Raw genomic sequence first — 11314 nt, 5'->3', positions numbered from 1 at the left:
TAAGGAACAACTTCAGTGCTAGAAGGGAGTGGAGTGTGTGGAGAGGAAAAGGAGGAGGAGGAGGAGGAGGAGGAGGAGGAGGAGGAGGAGGAGGAGGAGGAGGAGGAGGAGGAGGAGGAGGAGGAGGAGGAGGAGGAGGAGGAGGAAAAAGAATGGGGGTCCTTGGTGCTCTCTGAGCTTGGTGGTTTTCTTGTAGATGTTTCATGACCCAACTAGGTAGCATCATCAGTGCTGGAAGGGAGGAGGAGGAGGAGGAGGAGGAGGAGGAGGAGGAGGAGAATTGTGGGGTCTTTGGTGCTCTCTGAGCTTGGCTGTTTTCTGGCAGATGTTTCATGACCCTACTAGGGAACATCTTCAGTGCTAGAAGGGAGTGGAGTGTGTGGAGAGGGAGGAGGAGGAGGAGGAGGAGGAGGAGGAGGAGGAGGAGGAGGAGGAGGAGGAGGAGGAGGAGGAGGAGGAGGGAGGAGGAGGAGGAAAGAATGTGGGGTTCTTGATGCTCTCTGAGCTTGGTGGTTTTCTTTGTAGATGTTTCATGACCCAACTAGGTAGCATCATCAGTGCTGGAAGGGAGGAGGAGGAGGAGGAGGACAACTCCTCTGGGGTCCTTGGTGTTCTCTGGGGTAGGTGGTTTCCTTGCAGACATTTCATGACCCAACTAGGGAACATCATCCCTGATGAAAGGGAAAAGAGGAGGAGGAGGAGGAGGAGGAGGAGGAGGAGGAGCTGTACTCACCTCACTGGGCCGTGGAAGAGCAGGCCAGAGGCTCTTTACCCCAGCGGATCCTGGCCCTCCTGACCCGCCTTGCACAAGGTGGACCCCTGGAAGCTCCCCAGCTGGCACAGCCTCCCAACTCCTTTGCCCAACGCCGGTTCTCGTGCCTGAGGACTGATGTCCAGAGTCCAGCCCTCCCTCTGTGCACTTCGCAGCCGTCCAAGGACCCCACCCCCAGCTCACGTCCCCCACGGGATCTTTTCAGCAGCCAGCAAACAGGAGAAGGGATAGTTCGGATGTTTTCCCTTGCTCGTCGGGGAGGAGGAGGAGGAGGAGGAGGAGGGGCAAGGGAAGGTGGCCGCAGGTAGGCCGGGCTGTGCCAAGGGGGGAGAGGGCGGGGGCTGGAACATCAGGTTCTGCTGGAGCAGAGGCTGGCTTTGGGGCAAGGGAGCAGGGCAAGGAACGGCCAACCAGAGTTACTCTTGACCAACCAGAGTTACTCAACCCAGGGAGGTCAGGTCCAGCGAGGGCCTTTGAGCCAAAAACAACCAAGGTAAACCCGAGACGCTTCAGGGAGGTCACAGCAGGTTCAACTCCTGGCCGGGAAAAAGCAGGACCTCCGTTCCAGCCCACCAGATGTGCTCCAGATGTGCTTACAGCCCCAGGTTCCTGCACTGAAGGAACAGAGTTAGCCCTCTTGGGGTGGGTGGTGGGGATTCTTCTGAAGGCAGAGGCACAAATGGCTTTTTGATGTATGGTCACAAGACGTGTATCCCAATCTGTGGCACAAAAGCAAGATTAATGCTGACCCTCTTCCGGCTTGTGGTGCTTCGTGCAGGCAGGAATCCGTGACTGTGCACAGTCTCTGCCTGTGTTCACTGCCCTGAGTGCCCCGAGCCATTTGGCTTGGGGCTGCCACCTTTGTAGAAGGTGGGTGAAGACTGGGGTTCTGGCAGGGACGAGACACGCATCTCTTCCCTAGCCAGCTAATCTCCCTCTCCGATGGCAGCTGAGCGGTGGTCTCTAATGGCCGCCACATAGAAGAGCTTCAGCCAGAAAAAGAAAGTGCTGGAGGAGTTTGTGAAGAAATGAAAGTAATTTAGCTGACCGGACAAAGGAACAGTGAAAGTATCCTGGTATTTAACACCTACTAAAGACACATTGTTCCCAGACTGAGTAAGCAGCGAATGGATATCAAAGGGAAAACTTTTTTTCTTTTCACTCTCCTTCCAAAAGCAAGATTAATGCTCTACCATCTCTACCTTAAAAACCTCCAGTGATGGAAGCTCCCACAACTTCTGGTGGCAAGCGGTTCCACTGATGAATTGATCTGGGAGTATAGAGTAACAGAACAGAGTTGGAAGGGACCTTGGAGGTCTTCTAGTCCAACCCCCACTGCTCAAGCAGGAGACCCTATACCGTGCCAGGCAAATGGCCATCCAATCTTAAAAACCTCCACTGGTGGAGCACCCACAATTTCCTACTGGTTAATTGTCCTCAGGTTAATTCTTCTCCCTGGTTCGTCGTCCTCCCTGTTAGATGCAGCTACGCCAACCAGCAAGGGCTGCATGGAGCATTGGGAAGAGTTCGTTGATCCGAATTGGCGGCTCTTGCTTGGCCCCAAACCATTGGAAGTAAAGGATTGACTTCACTGCGGTGATTGTGGGAGTGGTCTTCAGGTAGTGGTAGACCACTCAAAACACAACTTTCATGGTATGGGGGGTAGTGGTGACAGCAAATTGCTTAGGCAGCCAGGTGTTGGGTAGGTTCATAGAATCCTAGGACTGTTCCCAGCTGGGGTGGGCTGGATACCCTCAAGGCTTTAGGGAAAAGATCTGGAGAGAAAAAAAATTATACGTTAAAAAAATCAGTGGCATATAAAGAAAACCAATATAAAATGTGCTACTGGTGGTATCCAGCCCCTTCAGGATTGGCTAAAATGTATCCTAATTTAAGCCCAAATTTGTAGAAATGTAAGCAATTGAACGGTATCTTCTTTCACGTATGGTGGTTATGTCAAAGATTAAGACTTATTGGACCAAAATACGAAAATGGTTGAAGGAAATTACGAAAGTCCAAATAGAATTTAAAGGAGAAATATTTCTCCTGGGAATTTATCAAAGGGAATTATGTGAAAGAGATAAAATATCTAATCCTGCATATAATGACAGCAGCGAGATTAGCACTCGCACAATGTTGGAAAGGAGATTCTATGCTGACAGATAGTTTAATTATCCGAAAGATTTCCGATTGCGCGGAACTGGACAAACTTTCATTACAATGAAAAGAGAAGGAAGACTCAGATTATTATACAGTTTGGGAAAATTGGTATCATTGGATAAATAATAGAAACAAGCAATCAAATAAATAAGGAATGTATAATTTAGAAAGATGGAGATATATATATACAGTATATAAGAACAATTAGGAGTATAAAATACGCGTTGGAATAACAATTGAAATGTAAGCACTGTCAAAATAGATTGTAATATACACAACATGTTCATTTTAAATATCTGTATTGTATTTTGTATTGTAACGTTTTAAATTTTCAATAAAGGTTAATAATTTTCTTTAAAAAAGATAAAATCCTAGGACTGGAAAGGCCCAAGGAAGAAATCCTTATGCCACCTGGTCGAATGGGTAGAACCAATGGAAAAAGCAACTTAATTCCTGAGGTTGTACCAGCCCAGTTCACTGCACCTATGAGACGCGTCCTGTGAGGCCCCAAGAACCAAGAACGACACGAGGATTTAAGAGGATTTCCTTGTTGTTCTTCACCTGTGGACAGAAACCGGCCAGACTGAAGCAACTATTTGCATAACTACAGATGCATTCTGGAAATCGCTGGTGTAACCCTCCTCCTGCCACCCAAACTCTCCAAGCTGGGCTGCCCCTTTGCCCTCTGGGGAATCCCGACCGCATTTCACCCTCATCCAGCGACTCAGACCTGAAGCTGTTTCGGGAGGGATGCGGGAGGGGCGTCTCCTCAAGGAAGCCAGCTTAATCCCAGTCTTGTATAATGTGAGAATTGGGCAGTCCTGGGAAAATATGGGTTTGAGTAGTGGCGGTGAGGTGGCTCCGTCATCTCACAGGAAAGTGAGGCTACGCTACCTCCAACACACCTTTTCCACCTGGGATCCATAAGGCTGTGCAGCCGATGAGAAAAGGGACAGTGGCAATAATTCTATTCTATTCTATTCTATTCTATTCTATTCTATTCTATTCTATTCTAATTTCTATTCCATTCCATTCCATATTCTATTCTATTCTATTCTATTCTATTCTATTCTATTCTATTCTATTCTATTCTATTCTATTCTATTCCTGTATTTCTATTCTATTTTATTCTATTCTATTCCTGTATTTCTATTCCATTCTATTCTAATTTCTATTCTATTCTATTCTGTTGTATTTTTCATCCAATATTTATTCTATTCTATTCTTCATTCCACCATTCTATTTTATTCTATTCTATTCCTGTATTTCTATTCTATTCTATTCTATTCTATTCTATTCTATTCTATTCTATTCTATTCTATTCTGTTCTGTTCTGTTCTGTTCTGTTCTATTCTATTCTATTCCCTATTCTATTCTATTCTATTCTATTCTATTCTATTCAATAAATGAAGAAATAAATCTGGAAAGAGTGCAGAGAAGAGCAACAGGAACGATCAGGGGACCAGAGGCTGAAACGTAGAAGGAACAATTGCAGGAACTGGGCATGTCTAGTCTAGTGAAAAGAAGGACTAGGAGGGACCCGAGACAGTCTTCCAGTATCTCGGGGGCTGCCCCAAAGAAGGTGGAGTCAAGGCACCTGAGGGCAGGACAAGAATTAACAGGTGGAAACTAATCAAGGAAGGATCCTAGAACTAAGGAGAAACTTTGCGACAGAACAATTAACCGGTGGAACTCCTTTGCCTCCAGAAGTTGTGGGTGCTCTAACACTGGAGGGTTTCTTTATTTTTTAGAAGAGATTGGACAACCATTTTTCTGAATTGGCATCGGTTATTCTCTGATTCTGATCTAGCCAGCCTTAAAACAGGCGTGCCGGGATAATGGATTGGGCACGCAAATGTCTCACCAACTAACTTTGTAGTTCTGACCAGCCAGATACCAACTTCGCCTTCTACCAAGTTTGGCTTGGTCAACAGATAACAGATAATCAGAGTTGGAAGGGACCTTGTAGGTCATCTAGTCCAACCCCCCAAGCAGGAGACCCTACACCATTTCTGACAGGTGGCAGTCCAGTCTCTTCTTGAAAGCCTCCAGGGATGAAGCATCCACAACTTCCGAGGGCAACTTCTGTTCCACGGGTTGATTGTTCTCCCTGTCAGAAAGTTTCTCCTTGTTTCCAGGTTAAATCTCTCCTTGTTCAGTTTCCATCCATTGTTCCTTGTCTGGCCTTCAGGTGCCCTGGAGAATAGCTTGACCCCCCTCCTCCTCTCTGGGGCAGCCCCCCAAATATTGGAAGGCTGCTCTCCTGTCTCCCCTGGTCCTTCTTTTCCCTAGACTAGCCAGGCCCAGTTCCTGCAACTGTTCGTCGTATGTTTCAGCCTCCAGTCCCCTCATCATCCTGGTTGCTCTTCTCTGCACTTTTTCTAGTCTCAACCTCTTTTTTATAGTGTGGTGACCAAAACTGGATGCAGGACTCTAGGTGTGGCCTTACTAAGGCTTTATAGAGTGGTATTAGTACCTCCCTTGATCTTGATTGCATCCCTCTGTTAATACAATTTAGGATTGCATTGGCTTTTTTGGCGGCGGCTGCACACGGCTGGCTCCTATTTGTCTGGATGTCCACTAAGACTCCGAGATCCCTCTCCCAATTCCTGCTATTGAGCCTGGTTTCACCCAGTCTATACAAGATGAGTGAAAATCAATATTTCCAACGCAAGGCCCTGTGCACAATCTGTGGGATGGCCGCACATGTGGACTTGGTGCAATTCCCAGTATAGGAGCCCCACAGGTGAAGATGGAGGTTTTGCACCGGAGCTTCAGTGATTCTTCAGGAGCTGGTGGCCCACTGGCCTAGCTCGGAGGCCCTCCTTCTCACCACAGGTTTGGATTCACCCCAGATGTTCAAATAGGAACAGGAAATACGTAGGTGTGGCTTGCTTGTCTCACCTGTTTAATCCTGGAGCAGTGAAACATACAACAAAACACCTGCATCCAGTTTTGGTCATCACACTATAAAAAAAGAGGTTGAGACTCTAGAAAAAGTGCAGAGAAGAGCAACCAGGAGGATGAGGGGACTGGAGGCTAAAACATACGATGGACGGTTGCAGGAACCGGGCCTGGCCAGTCCAGGGAAGAGAAGGACCAGGGGAGACATGATAGTAGCCTTCCAATATTTGAGGGGCTGCCCCAGAGAGGAGGAGTGGGGTCAAGCTATTTTAAACTGAACAAGGAGAGATTCAACCTGGAAATACAAGGAGAAACTTTCTGACATTGAGAACAATCAACCCCTGGAACAGAAATTGCCTTCAGAAGTTGTGGGAGCTTCATCCCTGAAGGCTTTCAAGAAGAGATTGGATTGCCATCGGTCAGAAATGATGTAGGGTCTCCTGCTTGGGTGGGTGGGTGGGTGGGTGTTAGACTAGATGACCTACAAGGTCCCTTCCAACTCTCTTAATCTGTATCTACCCCGAAGTCCGTAGCAGGTCAGCCATGGTCGCCCCTGAGACGCCTTGTCCTTTGCTTGGTTGGGCTTCAGGTGACGTTCACATTGCAGTATTTTTGACTCCTGGGGCTGTGCCTGGTTACTGCAGGGGCCTCATACCTGGCAGGTGCCCCATACCTCCTAGTTCTGCGCGTGACACGGAGCTTGTTTTCCCGGCCAGGTCTTGCACCAGGTGGAAGCAATTCACCCACGGCGAAGGAGGCCAGAAGTAGGTGTCTTCCGGGGTCTCTGCTGAGACACCTGAAGGCAGGACAAGAAGCAATGGACGGAAACTAATCCAGGGGAGAAGCAACCTGGAAATAGGGAGAAGAACTAGAGCAACCTGGAACTAAGGAGAACCTAGAACTAAGAAGAGATTGGACAGCCGTTTGTCTGAAATAGTATAGTTTGTCCTGCCTGAGAAGGGGGTTGGACTAGAGGACCTCTAAGGTCCCAACTCTGCTATTCTGTGCTTGTGAAGCTCCAAGGATGCCGTCTAGCGAGGGAGCAAGGGAGAAGGTTGCTTGTTTCTCTGTACCCAGGTCTTGTAACGTTGAGATTCTCAGTCCTCCTCATCATGGTTGCCAGAGCGGAAGAAGCTTCTTGGATGAGAAACGAAATGTCTTCCAAGAAAAACCGCTGAGAAATACTGAGAGGATTTACACCAAGACGAATTCCTTGTGTGTCCAATCACACTTGGCCAATAAAGAATATTCTATTCTATTCTACCAGAAAGTCCAGAAAAAAAGCTCCTTTGGGGCAGTTCTTGCAGTCTTGGGAGCGGGGTTTGTTGGCTCTTCTTGGGCCAGGCCGTAGCCTTCTGCGATTAATCCAGGGTTAGACTAACCTCGTCCACATGTGAAATCTGTATTTCTGTTTACACAAAGGGGTACAAAATGTAAATGGGATACTTTGGGTTGTGGTCCCTCAGGTCAGAGGCCGAAGAGGTTTTGGAGCGGGGTGGGCAACTGGGCCCTTTCTCGACCTGTGGACTTCAACTCCCAGAATTCCTGAGCTTGCATGGCTGGTCTGGGGAATTCTGGGATTTAAAGCTGCCAGAGTTGGACACTCCTGCCTTAAAGCATCTAGACTGCAGGGACCAAAAGCATGGCTGCTCTCAGGAATTCTGGGAATTGTAGTCCACAGGCTGCAAGGGGGCCACAGTTGCCTGCCTCTGTTCTTTCGGGCCTCTTAGCAGAAGGTATCAAAGCGTACAATCACAGAACGATGGAGGTGGAAGGGACCTTAGAGGCCTTCTAGTCCAACCCCCCCCTATACGCATCAGGGAATAACGGGATGGATATAAATAAACCGGCTATCAATAGAAACATCAGAGGCTTGATTGAGGCCGAGGAGGAGAAAGATCCTGAAGAATCGACTTCTTGTGGAGAAATCCGCAGGCAACTTGGCCCAGTGAGATGCTCAAGGATGCTGCCCAGTCTTGACCGTTCATGGTTTCTCGACTGTGAGGGAAAAAGAGAGTCAGGCTCGGAAGGAAGGAAGGAAAAAGAGAAGAGCTGCGGGCACCATAGCTGGAGCGGAAGTCCTGGCCTTCCATGTTAGCGTGGTGCGCAAGCACCTTCAGACTTGAACTGGGGTGATTAAGCATGGCGGGCAGGGGGATTCTGGGAGTTGAAGTCCACAAGTCTTCAAGGGGCCAAGGATGGACACCCTTGGTTGATGAAGAATCAACCATCCTCCCTGCCTGCTAGAGAGCTGAGCTCTGCCCTGTTGTGGCCCGCTGGTGGCCGGCGGAGCTGGCAGCAGAGACAGTCAGTAGTGAGGAGGTTGGGGAGGAACCTGGGCCAGTCCTGGAGGCTGCGGAAGACCCGGACGAGGGCCCTGCGTCAGAGATGGGTTCTGGCCTCGTGAAGATTTGTCTGTATAACCCAGGCCTTCCTTGTCAGCACGGAGTGTGGAACTATTTACTGGACAGGTTCCAGGATTGATAAAGATCTGAGCTCATTAGTAATACCTTTGCAAGACTGTTGGCCGAGCCGTGGGCTGACTGTGAATGAAATAAATTCACATTCAAGTAATAAAAGAGGTTTTGGGCAGGACTCAGAATTGACTTGGTGCTTTTGGGAGGCAGGCCTAGGACAGAACGGTCCCTCTGTTGCCTGCCCCCCCCCCATCCAGAGTCCGACCTCTCCACCCCTTTTCGATGGGATGAGCGGAGGGCAGCGGAGACACGGACGAACACAAACCACCCGGGAGTTTTCCAAAATGCCTTTAATGATAGGAAGAGGGGCAAACCAGAAGCCGCTGCCTTCCCTGCTCCCTCCCAGGCTGGAAGGGGGAGAAGGGGGTCCTGATCCCCGAAAGAGATTTTCCAGCCATCTAACCGCTGAGCGGAGGCAAACCGAGACCAGGCAATAAGGCAACAGCAGCAAGCCACGAATGGGGGTTTACTGGCAGCTGGCCTCCCTCCTCCCCCCACCTGAAGCAGGACCGCCTGGGTCTGTGCCAAGGAGGAACCGGGGAAGGGCAGCCTCTGGGACCGTGAGAAATGAGCCACTTCATAGCCGCCGAGAGGGGGTTTTATAGGGGGGCTGAGCGGGGGTCTCTTTGGTGGGAGGAGGGGAAAGGCCTTTGCCTGGCAGAGCCCTTCCTGAGTTGAGGGGGGGTTTCATTTCCCCCTTGCTCTTCGCTTCACTTTCAGGACGTTGTGGGAGCTCCATCCCTGGACGGCCCTCTGTCAGCAACGGGGTAGGGTCTCCTGCTTGGGCAGAGGGTTGGACTAGATGATCAACAAGGTCCCTTCCAACTCTGTTAATCTGATAGATAGACAGATAGACAGACAGACAGATGATAGATCGATAAGATAGATAGATAGATAGATAGATAGATAGATAGATAGATAGATAGATAGATAGAGAGAGAGAGAGAGAGAGAAAGAAAGAAAGAGAGGGAGAGAGAGAAAGGAAAGAAGGAAAGAAGGAAAGAAAGAAAGAAAGAAAGAAAGAAAGAAAGAAAGAAAGAAAGAAAGAAAGAAAGAAAGAAAGAAAAGTAAGTAAGTAAGTTAGTTAGTTAGTTGTGGGAGCTTCATCCCTGGAGTCTTTCAAGACTGGAGAGTCATCTGTCAGAAATGATGCAGGGTTCTCCTGCTTGGGCGGGGAGGCTGGACTAGATGACCTACAAGGTCCCTCCCAACTCTGTTAATCTGATAGGAAGGGGTAGGAAGGAAGGAAGGAAGGAAGGAAGGAAGGAAGGAAGGAAGGAAGGAAGGAAGGAAGTTGTGTGAGCTTCATCCCTGGAGGTTTCCAAGAAGAGACTGGACTGCCATCTGTCAGAAATGGTGTAGGGTCTCATGCTGGGGGGGTTGGACTAGATGACCTACAAGGTCCCTTCCGACTCTTAATCTGTAAGTAAGCAAGCTCCCCAAACAAATGGCAGAGAAGGAGTCGATCAAAACCCACCCCGAAGACGTACAGAGACACCAAGCGATTAAACTAAAACACCTTCCACGGAGACAGAATGAAAAACACAGAACAAAAAGACGAAGAGAGAAAAGGCCGTGCTGGTTTTTTACTTCCCGTCTGGTCAGGAAACCTGCATTTTCACGTGCAATTTAAGCTTTTTCAAGTATACCAAGCCCGCCACACCGCCTGAGACCAAGATTGTTTGGGGGAAAAGCCAGTTTCCCCCTCCCCCTCCAAGAAAACCATCTTCTGAAAGGCCCTTTTGGTGTGTGTGTGGGGGGGCATTTACTCTTCCCCCCCCGTTTGTCCATGTCGGCGAGGGAAGATGTGATTCCTGACCAAAAAGGCCCAGGAACACAGGACAAAACCATCCTCTGGCATGCAGGTAGTCCTCAACTGATGACGCCCAAAGTTCCGTCGCTGAGTGAGACATGGGTTAAATGAGTTTGTTCCCCTTTGCAATCTTCCTTGCCACCGTTGCTAAGTGAATCGCTGCAGTTCATAAGTTAGTAGCCTGGTGAATCTGGCTTCCCCTTTGATCTGCAACTGCAACCGTCATGAGTACAAGTCAGTTGCCAAGCGGTTGGATTTGGATTGCATGCTGCAGTGGTTGTTAAGTGTGAAAAAAACCAGTCGTAAGTCCCGATTTTCGGTGCTGCTGTAACTTCGGTCCCTAAACGAATGGTCGTTAAGTCAAGGACTACGTGGAGTAGTGTGGGGAGTAGAGGATGAGGACATCCGAAGAGGAGGATTTTGCTGCGCTCCCAAAGAACAAGCGAACGATGAGGCAGGCAGCTCGGAAGGCACACGAAATGCTGGGATGCTTCGCTGGTCTAGGGGTCACCAACCTTTTGGACCCCAGGGAGCATCAAACTCCTAATTTTAAAGCCCAGATTTAAAAATTCCCTGGGAAAATCCCCCAAAAAACTCTGCAGGAAAATCCCCCACCCTGTTTTCCTACCGATAGATCATTCTTACTTTGGGATCGCAGGATATCAGCTCCAGCTCTGTTCTCAGTGAGAGAGAGAGAGAGAGAGACTTTTGGCTTCATGCAAGGAAAGCAGCAGAAGCCGCAGAAGTTTTTCTTTCTCTCCCCCAAACTCTGCCAGGAAATGAATCTTTGTGAGACTTCTCACGCCTGCGCAGCTTCTTGGAGCAGGAGGCCTTGCAGGGTCCCCAAGACTCATTTCTGGCGGAGTTTGGGGGGAGAGAAAGAAAGACTTTGGCTGCTTTCCTCGCGTGCAGCCAAAAGCAGAAGAAGAAAGAAGCGGAAAGAAGCAGCCCGGTGGCCAGGCCAGGCGCGTGGAGTGCGTGGGGCAAGTTCCCCCCCTCCGCCCTTCCCTCCCCTCCCTTCAAATACCCCGTGTTGTTCGCAATGCAAGCGACGCAAGCCTTGTGTTCCCGCGGGCCATGTGGGCGGCGCAGCCTTGTGTTCCCGCGCAGCCTGGATTCGGTGCTTTGGGGGTGACATTTCTCTGCAGACCACCCAACATTTTCTCACGGACCAGCAGTGATCCCTAG

The sequence above is a fragment of the Pseudonaja textilis genome, chromosome 3, assembly GCF_049901715.1.
Source record: "Pseudonaja textilis isolate UNSWEBS1 chromosome 3, rPseTex1.2, whole genome shotgun sequence".
NCBI lineage: Eukaryota > Metazoa > Chordata > Lepidosauria > Squamata > Elapidae > Pseudonaja > Pseudonaja textilis.
The sequence above is the reverse complement of the archived record's forward strand: the minus strand, read 5'-3'. Positions refer to the sequence as shown.